The following is a 25849-nucleotide window of genomic DNA, read 5'->3' on the forward strand; positions in this document are numbered from 1 at the left end:
TTTCTCTCTCTCACCTAGAAGCCATCTAACTCCAAACAGTTGGGCAACTGGAGCCTCAGACAATGGTTCCCGTTTGCCAGGAACCCTTAGATAGACCTCTGGAAAGAATCTGACTGCTGTTCTTCCCAAAACAATGTGCCCTGTCAGCTGGAAGTAGCTAAGACTGGTTCTCATTGATATTCTAACGGCAGTTAGATGTACCTCTTCAGAGGGGGAAAATTATATGAAATAAGGGCAGGGAAGTGCTGGGTAGAGAAGGGCGGGGTCCTTGGTGAGGACTCCACCCCTGGGACTGTGCCCACAGACCTAAGTGAGGACAGGCACTCCTGTTTTCATGCTCAAATGTTGCATTTTCCAAGACCACTCTGGCCCACCACATCCCCCTCCATCCTGTGTGCATATAAATCTGAGACACCCTAGCTGGCACATACGCAAGCGGCTGGACATTGAGAGCTGCAGAGGAGCAGAAGAGCACACTGATAAACATCAGCAGATGCTGGCAGGCCAGCGATGGAGGGACGATGTGGAATTCAGTTGGGGGCGGTTGGAGGGGAGTCCAGCCACTGGGTGACCTGACTCCATGGGAAAAACCGCCTTCCCACTCCATCCCCCTTCTGGCTCGCTGTCCATCTGAAAGCTACTTCACCACTCAGTAAAACCTTGCACTCATTCTCAAGGCCCACATATGATCCGGTTTTTCCAGTACATTAGGGCAAGAACGCGGGATATAGAAAGCCCTGTGTACTTACAGTAAGGCAGAGGGTCTAATTGAGCTGATTAACACAAGCTGCCTGTGGATGGCAAAATTGAAAGAGCACACTGTGAGGGCTTCAGGAGCTGTAAACAGTAAACCCTAGACGCTGCCATGGGGTTGGAGCCCAAAAATGCTCCCCATGACATGCTCATCTGCATGCTCCCCCTAAAGGTTTCAGCAGTGGAGCACTGAAGAACTGAGGCACACCCCTATCACATACCCTGTGAGGAGGTAAGAAAACATTTCCCATTTTACAATGACTAGAAAATTGCAGAGCCACAGGTAAGACCCAAGTCTATCTGGCACCACAACTAGAGCTTTTTCTGCTTCACCACATGAAATTCTGAAACGTTAAGTTGAAACAGAGGTTTTTGTTTTGTGTTGTTTTGTTTTGAGACAAGGTCTCACTCTGTCACCAAGTACTGAGTGTAGTGGCATGATCTTGGCTCACTGCGACCTCTGCCTCCTGGGTTCAAGTGACCCTCCCAACTCAGCTTCCCAAGAAGCTGGGACTACAGGCATGCACCACCATGACTGGCTAATATTTGAATTTTTAGTAAAGACAGGGTTTTGCCCTGTTGGCCAGGCTGGTCTCAAACTCCTGATCTCAAAGGATCTCGCTCCCTTGGCTTCCCAAAGTGCTGGGATTACAGGCATGAGTCATGGCGCCCAGCCCAGCAATATCATTTCTTATGATTAATCATTTATTCCCCTGATGTCTTATACTATGTTTGATTCTATACACAGCTATCAGTCTTCTGCCACAAACCATTAATACCCCAGGTATATTCTGAAAATAAACCAATAAGTAATTGAAGAACATATTAGAAGTCTAAACACAGCCACCAAATGACCCTACACACCTATATAATATATATGATGCTAAAGCTTCTATTATAAGGCAAATTGACTTACACCCAGTTTTTCCAACATGGATGGAGCTGGAGGATGCTATCCTACCTGTATTATCCAAATAACACACGTTCTGACATACAAAAGGGAGCCAAACATTGGTACACATGGATGCAAAGAAGGAAACAGTACACACTGGGGCCTACTTGAGGGTGGAGTTTGGGAGGAGGTTGAGGATTGAAAAACTACCTATTGCGTACTATGTTCATTATCTGGGTGATGAAATATTCTGTACACAAAACTCCAATGACACACAATTTACTCATGTAACGAACCTGCACATGTAACTCCCTGAACCTTAAATAAATGTTGGAAGAAAAAAAATAAAGAATTTGGAAAGGCAAAAAGATAGATATATAGGTGAGAGTATAAATTAATAAATTGACAGAAGAATATTGAGCACTTTCTATGTCCAAGTAGTAGTGTCCAGTGTTTCTGGTGCTGGGTGAGGTAGAATTTGAAAAGCATTTAAAAATCATAAATTTATTCAAATTTTAAACTCAAAAATGCTTACACTCAAGTTGTCGAGATAGTAACTCTTCAATGCTATGACTTTTAGAGGAGGGGCTATGCTTATGCTAATTGCCTTCCTTGATTGTTTTCTCTTCCTATCCACATTTTATTTATTCTAACTAACTTATTTATTCCAAACAGCATCTAATATGAAGAATAAATTCAGCCTTGAACTATGACAAGGGAAAATTTTATCTCCGTGTCAGTTATTACATTTGTCCTATTATTTTGTATCTATCTAATTATCCCCAAATCTGTAAAGACTACAAAGGCATAAACTTTAGTGTTAGTGTTCACCATTGGATTCTTACACAATGTGAAAAAGCAGCTGATCAGTAACTATGTGCTAAATAAATATATGAATATAATTTTGTTGTTGTTGTTTATGAGACAGAGTCTCGCTCTGTTGCCCAGGCTGGAGTGCAGTAGTGAGATCTCAGCTCACTGCAACCTCCACCTCCCGGGTTCAAGCGATTCTTCTGCCTCAGTCTGCATAGTAGCTGGGACTACAGGTGCATGCCACCATGCCTGTCTAATTTTTGTATTTTTAGTAAAGATGGGGTTTCATCATATTGGCCAGGCTGGTCTCAAACTCCTGACTTCGTGATCCGCCCTCCTTGGCCTCCCAAAGTGCTGGGATTACAGGTGTGATCCACTGCGCCTGGCCCAATATATGAATATAATTTTATATACTATTCCTTATTTTATTTATGTTTTGTGTTCATATGCTATTGATAAAATAATTTTGTTTTATTCTTAAAGGATAAGTCTATGTCTTACATATCTCTGTATCTTTTACATGCTTTTACAGTAATTTTCACATAGTAGATTCTTAACATATTTTTCCCCAATTTTTTATAATCAGGGAGACCTGCAGAGTGAATTTAGGTAGGTGTCTTTCTAAATTAGAAAAATAGTCAAATAAACAAGAAAGCATATGCATTTGCTTACATATACCTGCCTTGTCAATTAACAACATTTCTCGTGGGGTTTAAAATAATATTTCCCAACTAATATAGTTTTAACATAACGAAATGACCAAGTTTCTAAAATTCAGTGCCTAAGGTAGTGTTGTAGTCCATTTTATGCTAGTAGAGTGGAATATCGTGGACTGGTTAATTTATAATAAACAGAAATGTATTTGACTCATGAAAAAAATAGTCTTTTCAACAAATGGTGTCTGGAAAACTGGATATCCACATACAAAAAATGAATTTGAAATCTTACACAATATATAAAATTTAATTCAAACAGGATCAAATATCTACATGTAAGAGTTAAACTATAAAACTCTTTAAAGGACAGGCATAAATCTTCATGACCCTGGATTTGGCAATGCTTTTTAAAATGTAATACCAAAAACACAAGGAACCAGGAAAAAAATAGATAAATTGCATTTCATCAAAATTAAAATACTTTGCGTTTCAAAGGTCATTATCTAAAGTAAAAAGAAAACTTACTGAATGGAGAAAGGTATTTACACATCATATACCTGATAAGAGTCTAGTATTCAGAATATATAAAGAACTTTTAGAATTCAGTAATGAAAAAGACAATGGACCCAATTTAAAAATGGGCATAGAATTTAAAAAGATATTTCTTGAGTTAATTTTTGTACATGGTATAAGGAAGGGGTCCAGTTTCTCAAGATGAATTAAAAACTTAAATGTACACATTGAGAGACCGAGGCAGGCAGATCATGAGGTCAGGACATCGAGCCCATCCTGGCTAACATGGTGAAACGCTGTTTCTATGGAAAATACAAACAATCAGCCAGGTGTGGTGACACGCTCCTATAGTCCCAGCTACTTGGGAGGCTGAGACAGGAGAATGATGTGAACCCGGGAGGCGGAACTTGCAGTGAGCTGAGATCACACCACTGTACTCCAGCCTGGGCTACAGAGCAAGACTCTGTCTCAAGCAAACACCAAAAAACTAAAATGTAAAACCTAAAATTATAAAAGCCCTGAAAAACAACCTAGGCAATACCATTTAGGACATCGGCACAGGCAAAGATTTCATGATGAAGATACCAAAAGCAATTGCGACAAATGCAAAAATGACAAATGAGATCTAATTAAACTGATGAGCTTCTGCACAGCAAAAGAAACCATCAACAGGGCAAACAGACAACCTACAGAATGGGAAAACATTTTTTCAAACTATGCATCTGACAAAGGTCTAATATCCAGCATCTGTAAGAAACTTCAAAAAATTTACAAGAAAAAAAACATTAAAAAGTAGGCAAAGGACATGAACAGACACTGCTCAAAAGAAGACATACATGTGGCTAAGAATCATATGAAAAAAAGCTCATCACTAATCTCTCGAGAAATGCAAATCAAAACCACAATGAAATATAATCTCACACCAGTCAGAATGGCTATTAGTACAAAGTCAAAAAATAACTGTCTCTGGCAAGGTTGTGGAGGAAAAGGAATGCTTATATAATGTTGGTGGGATTGTACATTCAAACAGCCATTGTGGGAGACAGGGTGGTGATTCCCCAAAGACCTAAAGAGAAAAATACTATTTGATCCAACAATCCTATTACTGGGTATATACCCAACGAAATATAAATCATTCTTTTATAATGACATATGGATTTGTATGTTCATTGCAGCACTATTCATAATAGCAAAGACATGGAACCAACCTAATTGCCCATCAATGATAGACTGGATAAAGAAAATGTAGTACATATACACCATGGAATACTATGCAGCCATATAAAGGAACAAAATCATGTCATTTGCAGGGACATGGATTGATCTAGAGGCCATTATCCTTAGCAAACTTACAGAGGAACAGAAAACCAAATACTACATGTTCTTACTTGTAAGTGGGAGCTAAACTGTGAGAACACATGGACACATAGAGGGGAAAAATACACATTGGGAGGGAGGAAGGAGAGAATCAGAAAAAAATAACTAACAGGTACCAGGATTAATACTGCATAAAGAAATAATTTGTACTCCAGTGACACAAGTTTACCTATGTAACAAACCTGCATTTGTACCCTTGAACTTAAAATAAAAGTTAAAAAAAAAAAGACATTTCTCCAAAGCAGATCCACAATGGCCAATATACACATGAAAGAATACTCATCATTACTCATCAATGCAAATCAAGCCCATGATGGGACACCACTTGACACCCACTAGGCTGTCTGTCATAAAAAACAGACAATAACAAATGTTGGCAAGGATGTGGAGGAATTGAAACCCCATACTTTTTATTTTATTTTATTATTATACTTTAAGCTATGGGAAACGTGCAGAACGTGCAGGTTTGTTACATAGGAATACACGTGCCATGCTGGTTTGCTGTACCTATCAACCCATCATCTACATTAGGTATTTCTCCTAATGCTATCCCTCCCCTGGCCCCCCATCCCTGAACAGGCCCCAGTGTGTGATATTTCCCTCCCTGTGTACATGTGTTCTCATTGTTCAACTCCCACTTATGAATGAGAACATACAGTGTTCGGTCTTCTGTTCCTGTGTTAGTTTGCTGAGAATGATGGTTTCTAGCTTCATCCATGCCCCTGCAAAAGACATAAACTCATCCTTTTTATGGCTGCATAGTATTCCATGGTGTATATGTGCCACATTTTCTTTATCCACGCTATCATTGATGGGCATTTGGGTTGGTTTCAAGTCTTTACTATTGTGAACGGTGCTGCAATAAACATATGTGTGCATGTGTCTTTATAGTAGAATGATTTATAATCCTTTGGGTATATACCCAATAATGGGATTGCTGGGTCAAACAGTATTTCTGGTTGTAGATCCTTGAGGAATCACCACACTGTCTTCCACAATGGTTGAACTAATTTATACTCCCACCAACAGTGAAAAAGTGTTCCTATTTCTCCACATCCTCTCCAGCATCTGTTGTTTCCTGACTTTTTAATGATGGCCATTCTAGCTGGCATGAGATGGTATCTCATCGTGGTTTTGATTTGCTATTCTCTAATGACCAGCGATGATGAGCTTCTTTTCATATGTTTGTTGGCCGCATAAACGTCTTCTTTTGAGAAGTGTCTATTCATATCCTTTGCCCACTTTTTGATGGCGTTGTTTAATTTCTTGTACATTTGTTTAAATGCCTTGTAGATTCTGGATATTAGTCCTTTGTCAGATGGATAGATTGCAAAAATTTTCTCCCATTCTGTAGGTTGCCCATTCACTTTGATGATAGACTTGCAATTTAAATTATCTTGGGTGTATACCTAGGAGAGAAATTGCTGGTAACATGGTAACTTTGTTTAAACCTTGAGGAACTGCCAGACTCTTTTTCAAAGTGTCGACACCTTTTTACATTTCTTGTGTAAATGTAAATTTAAACGTAAATTTGAATTAATTGTAAATTTCTTGTTTAAATGTAAAAAGGTGTAGACACTTTGAAAAAGAGTCTGGCAGTTCCTCAAATTTTAAACAGAGTTACCATGTGACCCAGCAATTTCTCTCCTAGGTATATACCCAAGATAATTGAAAACATAAGTCTACACAAAAAATTGTACACAAATATCCATAGCAGCATTATTCATAATAGCCAAGGTAGAACCAAGCCAAATGTCATCAGCTGATAAATGTATAAGTAAAATATGATATATCTATATCATTAAATATTCAGCTATAAAAAGGAATGAAGTACTGATTTGTGCTAAAATATAGATGAACCTTTAAAACATTATGCCTTGTGAAAGAAGCCAAAGATAAAAAGCCAAATGTTGTACCATTACTTTTTTCATAATCTTAAATTTTTATTGTAGATTTCAATTTCCAATTATTTATACATAGTATACATAGTTGGTACTACATAGATATACAATTGAGTTTTGCATTTTGACTTTCTATCTTGAGACCTTGCTAAACTCATTTATTAGTTCTAATAAGGTTTTTTTTTTTTTTACATTCCCATAGGATTTTCTACACAATCATGTCATCATTGAAAAATATAGTTTTAATTATTCTTACATCTACCTTTTACTTCTTTTTTAATTATACTTTAAGTTCTAGGGTACATGTGCACAATGTGCAGATTTGTTACATATGTATACATGTGCCATGTTGGTGTGCTGCACCCATTAACTAGTCATTTACATTAGGTATATCTCTTGATGCTATCCCTCCTCCCTCCCCCTACCCCACAACAGGCCCTGGTGTGTGATGTTCCCCTTCCGATTACTTTTTTATGGCATTTCCAGAACAGGCAAATTTAACAGAGACAGAAAGTGGATTTGTGGTTACCAGGGCTTAAAAAAGGAAGATTGGGTAGTGACTGTTACTGGGTATAGGGTTACTTTTTGGGGTGGGAAAAATATTCTGAGATTCGAAAGTGGTCATGGTTACAAACATGCTAAAAACCACTAAATTGTACACTTTAAAATGATGAATTGTATAGTATGTAAATAATATCACAATTTATAGAAAGATTAGACAGGAGTAAATGGGGAATATGTACATGTTCAGTAAGTTTGATCATTCTGGGACTGATATAGCAAAGAACTACAGCAATTCCAAGATAGGAGGTTATAGTCAGCTACAAAAATGTAAAAATAAAGGAATCAGTGGAGAAACAGAAATTGGAAAAAAAAAAAAAAAAGGCGTATAAAATCAGAGAATTTACATCTAACTGCACACCCACTAATCAAAATAGAGAATACTAGGGTTTTGAAAATTCGGATTGGCTGAAGTTTTGTTTACTCTGAAGTTCAGAGTGATCTAGACTTTCCAAAGTTCAGAGTCAGGCCTTTTAATGAAATGTCCTTGACCCTTCATATTGATAGTATCTATTAACAAAGGCTCACAGGAGATTGATATATTAATAAGATACAATATTCATGAAGCTTCTCCCGGATAAATTATATTACAAAATGCAATGCATTTTCTATAACACAAGTGATTCTGTGATCAGAAAACGGCTTATGTGTTTCAGTAAAGTGGCGCTCCAACGGACAAGTGGAATGGGTAAGACTGCAGTAACTGAGTGGTATTTAGCACTTTGTTGTCTTCTGGCTCGGCTCATACTTGGAGCAGCACTATTTAAAGGAATCAATTCCCCTGCCAAGGTAATTTGAAAAACATATTAGATAGTGATATAGCAGCTTTCCGATTTCATTGTAGTTCATTGTCAAGCATTATCAAAAGCATTTTTCTTTCTATAATGGAAGGATTCAAATATATGAAAAACTTTCTAAGCAGTCATCTTAAGCTGTAAGTAAATATATAGGATCTCAGTTTGTTGTTGTTGTTGTTGTTGTTGTTGTTGTTGTTGTTGTTGTTTTGAGACGGAGTTTCACTCTTGTTGACCAGGCTGGAGTGCAATGGTGCGATCTCGGCTCACTGCAACATCTGTCTCTCAGGTCCACGCAATTCTCCAGCCTCAGCCTCCCAAGTTGCTGGGATTACAGGCATGCGCCACCACGCCAGGCTAATTTTGTATTTTTAGTAGAGACAGGGTTTCTCCATGTTAGTCAGGCTGGTCTCAAACTCCCGACCTCAGGTGATCTGCCTGCCTTGGCCTCCCCAAGTGCTGGGATTACAGGCATGAGCCACTGCGCCCAGCCCGGATCTGTCTTGCTAAATACAAAACAAACAAACAAAATAATAACTACTACTAGAGTTGCACAATTACTCAAAAATTGGACCCTTTTAGCTGATACAGCATTCTGAGGCTTGAGAGAATATTCTAAAATTTCCTCTCATACCATGTAAAGAAGCATTTTGAATGGAATCATATATTGCAATGTTTGGTTTGGAAAATCTAGATCCTTGTTCTATAGAGTAATAGTATCAGGAATCCCCTAGTTGGAGAGAGAGAGAGAGAGAAATGTGTGTGTGTGTGCGCGCGCGTGAGTGTGTGTGTGTACACACTATGTATTTATTCTCTTAAATATTGCCAATATGTACACAGAACATTTTCTCTCAGGGAAATGGCCTCTTTTGAAAAATATTCTGTTACATTTTCTCACTTAATTGTTTACTTTTATAAACCTTCAGGGAGAATAATGGTGATTTAAGAGAACAACATGAAATTTTCTCCGTGAATAGTTGCACAATACCCAGAAAAAAAAGTCTATGCGTTTTTAACTAGTCAGTGGAAATTTCCATAAGGTGGAGGCCAGGAATAACTGAAGATCTTATCTTTGTATTCTCAGTACAATATCCAGCACATTCAATTAATGTTAAGTTGTAATGAGACATGCTGTTACATCACAAAAATACTGTGAATATCACAAATCCAGTGAAAACTTCCTAAAATGTTTTAGTTGCACATTTTTTAACCCCTTGGTTTCCTTTTGATGTTAATATTGAAAGCATCCATTAAAGGCCATTTACCCAGGCAATTAATTTTTATTGGTCTCTGAATGACTTGTTTAAATCATCTCCTTGGTTGTATTATAAAACATATGGATCAAAGAAATCATCCACATTAAGGCAAAGCTGGTCTCAAAGGCAATCTGCTCATCTGGAACCATGTGTTATCTAGTACAGAAGCAGTGCACTTGTATGTATGCTATCAAACTCTCTTAATGGTGGCTGCAATAACAGTAACAAGTGTCCAGTATTCACTTCAATATGCTTTTCTGGGATTTGGATATCTACTAGAAAATATTTTCCTTCGTCTTGAAGGCTGAATATATACTAACCACTGCAGGGTTTAAAATCATTTCCCACCTCATCTCAAAGCAGTAATTTACTGAGAGAAGACATTCAGTCTCCTCAGAAACGTATAAGGAATTTTTTAGGAAAGCATTCAATTTAGATCCCAAGTTATCACTGCTGATGTATTATTTATTTACAACCTAAACCTAGGAAATGCTAATTAATATATCAAAGTGTTTTTAAAATGTATCATTTGAGAGTTGTGAGAACACAAGAAATTATGCTAACTTTGCTATATCATCAGACCCTATGAAATTCCAGTACTTTATTTAAATAATCTCAACTTGCTAATAATTTTACTTGTGTACAATTATATATCATGATTTAAAAAATAACATTAATTTTTGGTTACTTTTTTTGATGGGTGTTATGTTTACAGCTCTTTTCCCCTATGTGGTCCTACTCATCTTGTTAGTACGATGTGTAACTCTAGAGGGTGCTTCAATAGGCATTTCATACTATATTGGAGCACGGTCAAACTTTACAGAACTTAGGGAAGCTGAGGTGAGTCTTACTTTGGATTTCAAATTATCTGAGGAGGTAAATCTTAAAAGCAAATGCCAAAAATCTTTGGTTCCATATGAATATCGTAATGTAGTAGCTTGCAAAAAACATACAGCTAAATTTATTTAGTTTCTATCTACTAGGATGTCTGATTTAGCTGATATTTAACATGCCATTAATTCTCTTTTGTTGATGGTGAGATAATTTTCAGAAATAGGATTTTAAAAGTCATTTTTATTCATTTAAACAGATTCTATTTGACCAACAAAATTTTGGGCTTATTAATCTGAAAAATAATATTGCATTCATAAATATCTTCAAGTTGATGAGTAGGACTATGTGTTTTATTGGATAAACTCATAGTAGCTTTAGAGATTACTGTTGCAAGTTTAATGGTCTAATATACATTTTAATATTCTTCAAAATTTAATATCCCCAAAATATTGTCAAGTTTTGCCTAGTGAATTGTGAAGTTAAAACACAAATATGACATGTATTAAGCATTCCATAACCAAAATTGTTACTTATACCAAAAGTCTAACATATGCCGTGAATAAGAATTAGGTAACACTCTTTTAACTTTACCTTTAGATAATGGCTGAGTGTATCACTTGTATGTAAAATCATTTACAATTTTACTGCAGAGAGTATTAACAGTAAGTGTACTACAGATAGTATGCTTCTATCAATATGGCCTAGAATGCTTTCACTTTTTTATTAGTCACATCACATTCTTAGCACACATTAAGTTCTGTTCAAGTAAAAACCTATAATCTTATGTTGAAATCAAGAGACACTATGTTAATAGTATCTGCCATACTAGTAGTACTATTCAAAATGGATACTAGTTTTAGTTTGCTATAGTATTCTTCATGGAACTGATGCCAATTTCCAGCCATTGCTGTTTTCTTTTCTAAATACTTACAAGAGGATATGTAATTATTTCTTGTAAATTTTTTGGTAAGCAGTGCCAAGTGTATGAGATATTAGTTGCAGAAATCTGTCATTTATTTACAATTACCTTTCTGAAAATTGAAATGTCAATCATTGGTTTTTGGTTACATTTTCGTGCTCAATAATTTTTTTTTTTTTTTTTTTTTTGAGACGGAGTCTCGCTCTGTCACCCAAGGCTGGAGTGCAGTGGCCGGATCTCAGCTCACTGCAAGCTCCGCCTCCCGGGTTTACGCCATTCTCCTGCCTCAGCCTCCCAAGTAGCTGGGACTACAGGCTCCCGCCAACTCGCCCGGCTAGTTTTTTGTATTTTTTAGTAGAGACGGGGTTTCGCCGTGTTAGCTAGGTTGGTCTCGATCTCCTGACCTCGCGATCCACCCGTCTCGGCCTCCCAAAGTGCTGGGATTACAGGCTTGAGCCACCGCGCCCGGCCAATAATTTTCACTCAATGATTAATCATATAGCTTTAAATCATTTTAGATATATGGAATTTTATGATTATAGTCCTGGAGCTTAATATACTTTGATGTGTCCACAGGCCCTCTTAATTTGTTTCTTCATTTATCTTGGGCCTTACTCTTTTTATCCCTGTTGGTTAATCTCTTCCCCATTTGAAGACCATTTTGGATGGTGAATAAGAAATAAAATGAGTGTTGGGATTCATCACCTTCTCTGTGTTGGGTTACTGAAGAAGATAAAATATGTTAATGCACTTGGAAATAGTAAACTATTTAATAAATATGAGCTAATATACAATTATTTCAATTATTTCTGTTACATTATACTACCTTGTTATATAGTTGCAACATTTTCCCTAAGAAGTAGATTCACCATTTTCTTTAAAACTCACGATTTGAGCATAGTTGAAAAGCACCTTTGATATTCTTTTGGTAGATTTTAAAAGCCCAAGATATCTGGGTTTTGTACTTCCTTGAAACCACTCCGAAAAATTTATATGACGCTTTTTTATAGGCCTGTGTTTCGGTATCTCTAATACCTTAAAAAAATTAGAGTGAAACCTAAAGCTCCTTGTGAAACATACAATTTAATATTCTCACCCTCTGCTCTCCAACACAACACAAACCAAATCCTTTTTTGGGTTTGCTGGCAATAAGAATTGTTTTTCTTAGCTTTTTTTTTTTTTTTTTTTATTCCTCACAATCTATATTCTAAACAGAGAATTATAATCAGGTGTCTTTCCTTTTCTTTGAATATCTGAAATCCATTGAGATCTCCAGGAGAGTAGAGAACCATACAAATTTATAGGTAGAGAGGTCTTCAGGAATGCAGAAATTACTTTTCTAACTACCTCATTACAGTGATGAAACTAAAACCAAGATAGATTCAAATTGAGCTAAAAGTGTACAGCCAATTAATGCAATTTGAATTAGGATTTCCTAATCTCTAATGTAATAATATTGTATATGGATATGAGATTCATAGATATGGAGATTAAAATTAAGTTTGGAATTTCTCTTCACTTTTGTTTGCAACCTAGGTACACATCATGATATGCAGTAGCATTCTTAAACAACACAGAACTGCCACACCCACTTCCAGCTCCCCTGTCACACAGGTACACATAATGTATCAAGTAAAAGAAGCTCAGAGACCAACCTGAGCATGCTGCTTATCTCTTAATATGGACAAGAGCCTAAGAAAAAAGAGGGCATTTTATTTCTAATATGATTTTCTTAAATATAAATAAAATAGCCTTGATCTATCCCAAAACAGTTTTCTATGGAACTTGAAAACTGATTGTAAATTTTATTCAAAAAAGAAAAAGGTCAAAACCCCAAGGTATATCTGATGTGAAAAGGACTTGTCCTACCAGATATGAAACAATATTTATAATACTGTACTAATTAAAATAGTGAGGTGTTAGCATAGGTATAGACATATAGGCCAGCGGAACAGGATAGTAATCTCAGAAATAGATTAAAAAAACAAATGGAACTTGGTATGAGGCAGAGATGACAATGCAGATCAATAGGAAAAGGGATAATCATTCAATTGATAGAATTGATATCTAATTGATTTAATCGATAATATCAATTATCCTTGAACAACTGATATCCCATTTCACATATCATTCACATATCACACATATTGATATGCACAATGTCAATATTAGGTGAACTGAAAATTTAACAATATAGGTAAAACTTTAATTTCTTTAGAAGAAAATATAGAATAGTACCTTTATAACCTTGGGCTAAGCAGTTTTTAAAAGTAACAGAAGTCAAGGGCAAAACATATAATCAAAGATGGATACCTTCATTTTCAGTAAACCCCCAACAACTGTGGTTAATCAAAGGACACAACGTTAAAAGGTAAAAAATGTAAGCCACAAATTGGGAAGAAAAAATCAACATATATAATAGACAAAGAATTAGAATCCAAATGAACTCAATACTTATTAGAAACCAAGTAACACAGGCCAAATCAAAAACTGGCAAAAGATATGAACAGGAATTTCACAGAAAAAAAAATCCTATGGAAAATGAAGTGTTGGCAAGTATGTGGTGGAATGGGAACCCTCACACCCAGCTAGTGGGAGTGCAAAATGGTGTAACCACTTTAAAGAACAATTTGGCAAGATTTTTTAGTAAAAGGGGGGAATACATATACTTTTAAACATCACAGTTCCACACCTACATATGGGGAATATAAAAGAATGTTTACAGCTCTATAATAGCAACATGGTGAATGACCTAAATGTCCATCAACAGAAGAAAGGATAAATCGTGACATATGCAGTTTGGCAACAAAGAATGATTAAAAGAACTATGTTTATTTAATATAAACAAATGAATTTGCTTACATTCTTTCATTTTAGAATCATAAAGTGGACATTTTATATAGTTCAATTTTCTGATAGATAAATCTCACAATACCAAATAGAAAAGTGTACGTTGTATATGTTTACATGCATTAAGTTAACTTTTCTATAAATTCCAAAACATTCAAACCTAAGTATAAAAAAGAACAAAGAAATGATCAACACAAAAGTCAGGATAGCAATTACCACTGGAGAGTGGTAGGGTGATGTAATCAGGAAAAGACAGTAATATTTTGTTTCTTAAGCTGAGTAGTGGGCATTTGGGTGTTCATTTCACTGTTATTTATAATATATTAATTTGCATATGTGAGATACTTATGCAAATAAGATATTGTGTATATGTTTTAAAATATTAAATTATTTTCTCTTATAGATTTGGGTAGATATTTCACTCCCTTTCAGTGGCTTGGGGTGACTTAATTGCTCTATTACATGACAATAAGTTCAAAAACAACTGCTTCTCTGATGCCATTGTAGTTTTTTTTGACAAACTGTCTCACTAGTGTGTTTGCTGGATTTGCTATTTTTTCTATATTGGGCCAAATGGCTCATATATCTGGAAAGGAATTTTCTCAAGTTAGAAAATCAGGTATATAATACCATATATTATCAACTCTGATTAATTCAATGTATCTCACTTATGAAACTCTAATATAGTTTATAGATATTTACTTAAAACAGTCATAATTTAGAGTATTGCGTTTTCTTTCTCACTTTCTCTTTGTACTAGGGTTCTCCAGAGGGACAGAAGTAATAGGATATGTGTGTATATATATGTATAAATATATATGCATAAATATATAGATATGTATAAATATATATATAAAGGGGAGTTTATTAAATATTAATTTACATGATCACAAGGTCTCACAATAAGCTGTCTGCAAGCTTGAGGAGCAAGGAGAGTCAGTCAGAGTCTCAGAACTGAAAAACGTGGAGTACAATGTTCGAGGGCAGAAAGCATCCAGCATGGGGGAAAGATGTAGGCTGGGAGGCTAGGCCAGTCTCGCCTTTTCACGTTTTTCTGTCTGCTTTATGTTCTCTGGCAGCTGTTTAGATTGTGCCTACCAGATTAAGGGTAGGTCTGTCTTCCCCAGCCCACTGACTCAAATGTTAATCTCCTTTGTCAACACCCTCACAGACACACCCAGTATCAATACTTTGCATCCTTCAATCCAGTCAAGTTGACACTCAGTATCACCCATCACAGTCTTATATAATTTGGTTGCTTTAATAACATAATAATTCTTAGATTATCCATGTAAACAGGAGTATATTAGGAAAACATTGCTTAAGAAAATAGAATGTTTTCCCAGATTTTGTTTAGTCCTTAACATGAACCACTTACTGTACAACTACAAGGTTCAGACATCATGCTAAGCACTTCCCATACATTTATGAATACATATAAAATGTATATAAACATGGACAGAATAACATATATAATTCATGGTAACAATTGCCTCTAGAGAAAAATGTGAATTGTATCAGGAAGAGAAAGACAATATACAAATTCCTTACGTAAAATTACAGTATTGGGACTGAATATTTAAAACACATGAATACTGTAAAGGTAAGAGAGTCAAGTGACTTTGAGTGTCCAGCTTTAAAGAAAACAGTGAACTCCCTAACTTTAACAAACAAAACAACCAAATCCAATGTTTTTATAAAGGAAAGTGAAATAGTGAATAGTTGGTAAAGAATTTACGTCATAGATTGTGTTGCCAAATAAGATGAGATTTTTCTAATACCTTATTTTTTAAATGTTTAAATATTGGTAACTAATTTAAAATATCATACATTTTTGTATGTTTTGATTTGGCATTCATTGCCTATCCAGAAGCTCTAGTGCAACTACCAGGTGGTCCATTTTAGATCACATTATTTTTTGCAAACTTTTAAATTTGGGTCTCGATTCTCAGTTTGCTTCCATTGGTAAGTAATATTTCCAGCATTAACATATTACTCATATATTTCATTTGTGTTTTCTCTAATTGACAACATGCTTTTATTACCCATATTGCCCCCTAGCTGTTAATTTCAGAATGACCTTTCTGAAAGATGTTTTAACTTAAATTTAAATACAGAAAAATACTTGACACTCAAAAGGAATACACATTAATATTTTATCATACTTCTTTCAGCTATTTTAAAAATAAACTGTTGCAGGTGAATTTGAAGTCCCCCGTCTTTCTCTCTCTAGAGACAATTGTTACCATGGATTGTGTATGCTATTCTGTCCATGTTTATATACATTTTATATGTATGCAAAAATAGCATATACATTTTTAAATTTTCACATAAATGTGAAGTTTCATAGCATACATATTACTCTGAAAGTTTTTTTGCATTAATTATGAATCCAGTTGATACACAGGTATATAGATCTAATTAAATCACAATCTCTTTGTTACCATAATAATGGGCATTTGAATAATTTAATTAAAAAATTACACACACTGCTGCAATGATCACACTTGCACATAGTTCTGTGCACATATAGGGATTTACCTAGGTTATATGACTAGGGAAATTCTGAAAAAAATTTTCATCCTACCACTCTCTCATATAAAACAGTTTCATAGTTTACTCTGTTTATAGGATAAAATCCAGAGTTTTCTTATTGACTTTTAAAGTCCTCGAAAATCTCAAACATCTTTTCTGATATTTTCATTCACACATCTTTCTACTCTTGGCCAGTTACCTATTTCATGGATACATTGATTTCTAAACCTAGAATCCTTTCTGTCGTCTTCACACCAGTGATTCAAATATTTACCTTATTTAAAAGTCCTATTAGAATTCTTCCTTTGAGACAATTTCAGCTCACAGAAGACTGTTACCTTACAATTACTATCAATGAAAAATCATATAAAGCAGACTGAAAACAACAAATAGAACTGCATTCGGTTTTCAGCAGAACCAAGTGATGACTGCCAAAAGAAATGACCCTATGGGTTTTTAAAAGCAAGAAGCAGGGCTCAGAGTCTCTACTCAACATCTATTTGTAAATTTGATTAATAGATGTGGAATTCTGTGACTAACAGCATTGGCAAATAAGTTGATATATAACATGTCATTTTTCCCCCTCTGAAGAAATGATCACAACAACAATTCAAGATTTATTTCCCAAAGTGATGAAGAAAATGATGGTTTCCATAACTCTGAGCTGCTGCTTGGTTTTGTTTCTCCTTAGTCTTGTCGGTGTGACTCAGGTATACTACAGCATTTTTTTCACAGACAAATTATTAGTTGGAACATACTTTATTAACTAACGAAAGCAACGAAGTCTTAAGAGGTTGCTTAGTGACAAGTCCAGGTCTGACTTGGATCAAGGTTTTCTGGGTTTTAACCCATTTTTCTCCATTATTACTTTCCATAAATCTATTTTGCAGATGAGGAGGCTGAATAACGGACAGTTACCTCAGTTACAATAAGATTGCAGACTTTAAACACTACAGATACAGATACTACATTTCTTGGCAACCACTACAGAACACACAGACATTGCATACCGTTTAGATAATCAACTATTCGAAGTGCTTGTTTTTTTTTTTCCAGTGACTCCGTATAGATTGAAAGATTTTTGAGATATTTAAAGCCACATTTGGGTTTACATCTGAAACATTGCTTTATACATTTTAGCAGAAGTGAAACTAAGGAGCATATGTCAAGATTAAATTAATAGATTCAGTTGGAATACCTCAGCAATCATAAAAACAATTAAAATATACTTAGAAGTAATCAATATTTTTTTGGTAGGCTGGAATTTACTGGATTCATCTGACTGACCACTTCTGTGCTGGATGGGGCATTTTAATTGTAGCTATACTGGAACTAGCTGGAATCATCTGGATTTATGGTAAATAGTAACTATAAAATTATTTTCAAGTTTTATTAAAATAGTTTGGTTTGACTCATTTTCATTATGTTGACCTAATTATACCATTATAATAGTAAAGTACAATATACTGGACAAAATATATTATGAAGAAAATTTAGTTACAGGTATATGCTTCATTGTTGTACTTCAGAAAAATGTTTAGACGCAGAAAGATAATTTATGCCACAATGGTTATTGGAAGAATATATCAGCAAACATTCAATGTACTCTTTGTCTTGTTTAGGAGGGAACAGATTCATTGAGGATATAGAAATGATGATTGGAGCAAAGAGGTGGATATTCTGGCTATGGTGGAGAGCTTGCTGGTTTGTCATTACTCCTATCCTTTTGATTATAAGTAATAATATACCATGACATTGGTATCAATAGTATATACATTATAAGATAAACTTAGTAATTCACATTGAAGACAAAAGGCAAAGTAATTTTATAAGTGAATGATTTTCAAGTTTTGCAGTATTTATGGATGGTGCCTCTAAGTTGCTTCAATTAAAATGCCTTTGCAGTATTATTTTGAGACCATCAATTTAAACCTTTACCATTTGAGAACATAAACAGGTTCATACAGACTTAAAAGTTATCAATAATTTAAAATTTATCAATAGAATAAATGAAAATAAATCATGAATTTTCTCATTCCCTAAAAAATATGTTGAGTCAACAATAATGTTCCTAACCATTCTGCCAGGCACAGAAAACACAGAGATACATAAGGCCTACATCCTGCCTTCAAGGAATTCACTTTCAATATACTAACTTCTGAAAAACACCAGTCATATTTTAATTCACATTTTATCTCTTAATGAGGCAGGTATTTGGCATCCGAAAATAAAGAAACTGACCTGTGTCAATAGGGGCAATGGTTTATGTTAATAAATTCAACAATTAATACTATTTAGGAGCTGAGGTAAAGCAAAAGTTGTCTTACTTGAGAGACATAACATATAGACTTAAAATCTTCAAATAATATTTTAGGACAGTAGATGGCTGAGCACCAAAATAAACACTACACTGGATGGAGAATGATTATGAACTAGAAATAATGATGGTGGGTGGAGCAGAGTCAAAGCTTCATAGATTTATTTTGGTTCTCATTGCCTTCATGCTTCAAAGGTTTTCCTAGAAAAGGCCATTAAGTAATTATATCCAGGATTTCCTTCAAATCTAAAGTGTCATATTTGTTTGCAGAGAGGATTACATTTCTTTAACATTATGAGATCACTTTCAAAAAGTGAGCAGTTTAGAAGTAGATATGCTGAATTGAAATATTTGGATACTCCATATTTTTGCTAAATGACTTCGAAAATGCTGCTAAATATTTTTATTTGACAAGTCTCCATAATAAAATAAGCCCCCTTGTCAATTTAGAATGTCTAGCTGGACCTCTTAACAAGCTAATATTCAACGATTACATAGGTTTGACACCTGATTTTAATCGAAAATGCAAAAGTATTACATATGAAATGATTTACATTGCCATCTATTGTGTATTGAACTCCACTATCCCTCAGTTATTCTCTTATAGTTAGGTACATTTATAATACTTATAAAATACATTTAAATTTCTGTAATTAAATTAATGGAATGAAGCCATTGAATTTTTGATATGGTTTGGCTCTGTCTCCACCCAAATCTCATCTTGAATTGTACTCCCATAATCACCATGTGTTGTGGGAGGGACCCAGTAGGAGATAATTTGAATCATGGGGGTGGTTTCCCCCATACTGTTCTTGTGGCAGTGAATAAGTCTCATGAGATATGATGGTTTTATCCGGGGTTTCCGCTTTTGTATCTTCCTCATTTTCTCTTGCCACTGCCATGTAAGAAGTGCCTTTCACCTCCTGCCATGATTCTGAATTCTCCCCAGCCATGTGGAACTGTAAGTCCAATTAAACCTCATTTTCATCTCAGTCTCACGTATGTCTTTATCCTCAGTGTGAAAATGGACTAATACAGTAAATTGGTATCAGTAGAGTGGGGCGTTGCTGAAATGATACCTGAAAATGTGGAAATGACTTTAGATCTGAGTATCAGGCAGAGGGCTCAGAAGAAGACAGGAAAATGTGGGAAAGTTTGAAACCTCCTAGAGAGATGTTGAATGGCTTTGAAAAAAAGTGTTGATAGTAATATAAACAATAGGGTCCAGGCTGAGGTGGTCTCAGATGTTGATTAGGAACTTGTTGGGAACTGGAGCAAAGGTGGCTCTTGGTATGTTTTAGCAAAGAGACTGGCAGCATTTTGCCTCTGCCCTAGAAATGTGTGGAACTTTGAACTTGAGAGAGATGATTTAGGGTATCTGGTAGAAGAAACTTGTAAGCAGCAAAGCATTCAAAAGGCGATTTGGGTACTGTTAAAAGCATTCCATTTTAAAACAGAAACAGCATAAAAGTTAAGAAAATTTGAAACCTGACAATGCAGTAGAAAATAAAAACCCATTTCAAGCTGGCTGCAGAAATTTGCATAAGTAACAAAGAGCCAAATGTTAATCTGCAAGAAAACAGGGAAAATGTCTCCAGGGTATGTCATAAGTCTTCATGGCAGCCCCTCCCATCACAGACCCGGAAGCCTAAGGGAAAAAAAAAATGGTTTCATGGGCCGGGCCCAGGGTCCCCATGCTGTGTACGGCCTTGGACCTTGGTGTCCTGTGTCCCAGCCGCTCCAGCCATTGCTAAAATGGGCCAAGGTACACCTCAGCCCATGGTTTCAGAGGGTGCAAGCCTCAATCCTTGGCAGCTTCCATATGGTGTTGAGCCTGTGGGTATGGAGAAGTCAAGAACTGAGGTTTCGGAACCCCCACCTAGATTTCAGAAGTATGGAAACTCCTGCAAGCCCAGGCAAAAGTTTGCTGCAAGGTTGGGGCCTTCATGAGAACCTCTGCTAGGGCAGTATGGTAGGGGAATATGGGGCTGGAGCCCCCATACAGAGTCCCTACTGGGGCACTACCTAATGGAGGTGTGAGAAGAGGGCCACAGTCCTCCAGATCCCAGCATGATAGATCCACCGACAACTTGCACCGTGTGTCTGAAAAAGCCACAGACACTCAATGCCAGCCTGTGAAAGCAGCCAGGAAGGGGGCTATACCCTACAAAGCCAAAGGGTCAGAGCTTCCCAAGACTATGGGAACCTATCTCTCGCATCAGCATGACCTGGATGTGAGACATGGGGTCAAAGGAGAATATTTTAGAGCTTTAGAATTTGACTGCCCCGCTGGATTTGGGACTTGCATGGGCCCTGTAACCCCCTTGTTTTGCCCAATTTCTCCCATTTGGAATGGCTGTATTTGCCCAATAACTGTACCCCCACTGTATCTAGGAAGTAACTAGCTTGCTTTTGATTTTACAGACTCAGAGGCGGAAGGGATTTGCCTTGTCTTAGATGAGACTTTGGACTGTGGTCTTTTGGGTTAATGCTCAAATGAGTTAAGACTTTGGGGGACTGTTGGGGAGGCATGATTGGTTCTGAAATGTGATGACAAGAGATTTGGAGGGGACAGTGTGTAATGATATTGTTTGCTTCTTTGTCCTCACCCGAGTCTCATCTTGAATTGTACGCCTATAATTCCCACATGTTGTGGGAGGGAACCGGTAGGAGATCATTTGAATCAGGGATGCAGTTTCCCCCATACTGTTCTTGTGGTAGTGAATAAGTCTGCGAGATCTGATGGTTTTATCAGGGGTTTCCACTTTTGTATGTTCCTCATTTTCTCTTGCTAATGCCATGTAAGAAGTGCCTTTCACGTCCTGTCATGATTCTGAGGCCGCCCCAGTCATATGCAACTCTAAGTTCAATTAAACCTCTTTTCTTCCCAGTCTCGAGTATGTCTTTATCAGAAGCATGAAAATGGTTAATAGAATTTTAAAATTAAACTGATAGATCTACTTAAACAGATTCTTACAATGTATTGTTTTCTCATTGATTTTAGTAAAACAAAAACAGCTAAATAGTGTGTGTAAATGCATGTGTGTTTTTGATGTGCTAAAAGGGGAGCTTTGTGCAGTGGGAGAGAATAGAAGCAGTTCCTAAGCAAGGAGAAAAGTGTGCCCATTAAAATGTACTTCACATTCTCATTGTATTAATCTATATACTGGTTAGCTTATGGCATAAACTAAAATCACACTATTATAAATCAAAGAGAAATGCTCAGTAACAGAACATTTTAAATATTGTTTTACTTTTTATCTGATATATGGTCTAGTATTTTCTTGAAATATATGTTGAACAAATATTTGGATTTATAAATATATGACAGTATTTTGGAAAAATTTATTCCATGTAAAAAAAGTTATTTATTTAGGTTCTTTTCATAGTTATCTTCTGGCTTGTTACTAGATTATCTCAACTGCTTGAATGTATTTTCATATTAATTATTTTTGATAAATCACATCTAAAGAACAGAATCAAATTGCTAATCATTAGTGCAATAAAGTCGAATCTTTAGCTTTGTCTTTGCATATTTCACTTTTACAGGCAATATTTATCTGGTAACTAATGCAATTCCATAGACCTGATTATGGTGCAATTCCATACCCTGACTGGGGAGTTGCTCTAGGCTGGTGTATAATAATTTTCTGCATTATTTGGATTCCAATTATGGCTATCATAAAAATAATTCAGGCTAAAGAAAACATCTTTCAAGTGAGCGCATTAATTTTTTTTATATTTTATACAAATAACTTATGATTAAATTGAAGATTACTCACATGATGTCATATGAGAACATATAAGATGCAATTAATTACTCCTACTTCTTGGCTACTTCTGTACCTGACAACCATCTGTTACTAGTGTATAACATGGTATTATATTATTTATATATTTGCTGTGTTTCTCTATACTAGATTATAAGTTCCTTGTGGGAGAAGTCTGGTCTTACTTGTTGCTGTATACATGGGCCTTGCTACAGTGCTTAGCATATGACAGCTATGACATCTATACCTGTGCTGAGTTGTCCCTTTAGATGTCACAAAGCAAATGACCTGTTTGGTTTATATCCATAGTCACTACTTTTGAAACCGTATCTGGTTATAATATACATTTTGATAGTGTTTTTGTACTGGAATAAGCCTGGTAAATATCTGGAACTCAGTCTAGACCCTGAGTCACCTTTCTTCCATGGAGGTCTAAGGGGATAAAGTTTCTTATGATATCTCAGTAGGACAATGACAACGTAGGCTCAGGAGTCTTAGATTTAAATAAATTAGCAAGTCCATACAACAATGGATCCAATTCAACGGTTTGATCCTGGAACTTGTTTCCTTTGTTCTTGAAACATATCCCCGGTACACACTGATTTAGATCCTTACCTCACACTCATCCTAAGGCCAGGATGGAAATGTCTGAGAATTCAGTGAAGGTAAAGAGTAGACACACTGTTACTCTAATGGGTTCACATACCTTGTTTTGAATTCATTTACATACTCAGTTATTTTGGTTTAGTAGTTAATATAGTTCTATTAACAACTAGTTACATTTGACTATACTTTTATCTTGGTAAACTGCATTATTAAGAATTTAGATGATCGCTTTTTACCTTTCTATGATTCTTATTTTTTGTTAGTAAAGAAAAAAATTTAAATGAAAGTACAGTTCAATATTTACTTGTTTACAGATCATGGCACTTAAATTCTAAGACAATAATTTTTTTTTTTTTCATTTCAGTGCCTTGTAAGTTGCTGCAGACCAGCTTCTAACTGGATTCCATACCTGGAACAACATTGTGGGGAGAGATATAAAGGCATGATATATCCCCCAAAAAAGACTGACAGTCAAATACCTACTGTTAGTGGCAGCAGAAAACCAGAATGAGATCTCATTGACAAAATATATGACTGTATAATGCAATTTTTTTTAAGAATAGAGGGAAACGTTTTTATTTGTATGTTAACTGAGTAGGGAAATGTACATACTATTTTCATGATAGTGTGATTTTTCTCACATTTAAACAGGAATGCAGTATAAAAATGTGAATTTCTTAATGCTTAGCCATGTGATTATATTTCTTTTCAGATTATCTATCTGAAAAACACACACATACATACATAACTGTCTCTATATCATAATTATATTTTTGTAAATATTATAATGCTTTTCTAATACATTGAAGGCTTTGTGGGGCTAATTGCTTTGAAATATTTACATATTCCATTATACAAGTTTTAAAATATTATTTACTTGTATTTTCTTAATATAAAATATTTCTTTTCCACAAGTCTGTGGGGAATATAAATCAATACATTTTTTAAAAAAAAGCATTAAAACTGAAGGCCTCACTTAATTAGAAATGTCATAAATATATGCAAAAATGGACTATGTATACTATAAGAGGACTGTAGTTTAATATTTTTATCCAAATATGTTTAAAAACTTCAAGCGTTTGTTACAGTTCATGTTTTCTGTGTGAAACTTATAGTTAATGTTCTTTATAAAGAGGGACATAAGAGAAAAGTAAGGATTCTATGGCCAGTAAGTAAGAAATCTAGAAAATGAAATACTGAGTACTTCCTTTCCCATATACAATCTTACTTCCTTGGGTCATTCGGGACAAAACTAGCACCCATTTAATTTCTACTGTGTTTCACAAAATTAAGAGTTGTTCATTATACCCTCTGAAATACATGTTTAATTTCAAATAGCATATGGACCGAAATATTAATGAGAAAATGGCTTTAATCAAATCTAGCATTTTATTACTGTGCTACCCAGCTGCTAGAGTGATTTTTGTCTTACATGAGTAAGTTATTACTTACAGGTGATAACTTACTTACATACTATTAGAAGATAAACTTGTCAAACTTGTAAAGAATGAGAAAAGTTAAATTAGAAGTCCTATGTCCTAGTTTCCTTACAAAGGATAATTAAATATATTACTAAGAGCTTTACATATTTATTCTATATTGTTGACAACTGGTTTAAGCATCACAGCCTATGATGATAAACACTGCCTACATATATAAAGAACTTTTCATCAATTCTTAAGGTTCATAGGCTTCAGGGAACATATAAAACAGAAATTACACGGAATATTTTCTGTGTGCACTTCTACACGCATTTTTCTAGGGAGAGAGTCCATAGTTTTCATCAGAATATCAAAGAAACCTGTGACCTAAAGAAGTTTAAGGACCACATACACTACTGCTGACATTTTGTGCTTGGCAAATGAGTGACAATAGCAGGAATAATTTTTCTTAAATATTTTAAATTGTTTTCTCTTCCTCGTAATTGGACATGAAAGGAGTAAGAAATTAAGGCATTTCTTTAATTTATACTGGTAATTTATTTAGGGGGGAGGGGACAGGAAAGTAGGTAAATAGGTAGGCCTCTAATTGAACCACCTCAGTAAGTTATGTACATATATATAAGATGAAAGTGTTTGACATTCTGAGGGTTTCCCTTGAAGGCAAGATATATGCTATATGCTATTAGTAAACTTCAACAGATTGTTAATTCCTTAGATCCAAGATTTTATAAAACAATATTTGAAAACAGATGGCTAATTAGAGGTTAGAAATACTTTTTCCTTAATTTTAATCCACATTATATTACATGCATTCTACTACTACATTTTGGTACTATTTAAGGAGTCCAATTTTCTACATGTGACTTTTGCAATTCAGGGAAGATTTGGGCGTTTTATTTTATTGTTTAAACTTCATTTTATTTTATTTATTTTTATTTATTTATTTTTGAGAGAGAGTCTCGCTCTGTCGCTCAGGCTGGAGTGCAGTGGTGCAATCTCAGCTCACTGCAACTTCGGCCTCCCAGGTTCAAATGATTCTTTTGCCTCAGCCTCCCAAGGA

The 25849-nt window shown here is 35.3% G+C and overlaps 1 pseudogene; it reads left to right on the plus strand.

Moving 5' to 3' along the window:
- Positions 1–8060: 8060 nt before the first annotated feature.
- On the plus strand, positions 8061–23858 carry LOC104676290 (annotated as a pseudogene).
- Positions 23859–25849: the final 1991 nt, after the last annotated feature.

Source organism: Rhinopithecus roxellana, chromosome 7, assembly GCF_007565055.1.
Source record: "Rhinopithecus roxellana isolate Shanxi Qingling chromosome 7, ASM756505v1, whole genome shotgun sequence".
Classification (NCBI taxonomy): domain Eukaryota; kingdom Metazoa; phylum Chordata; class Mammalia; order Primates; family Cercopithecidae; genus Rhinopithecus; species Rhinopithecus roxellana.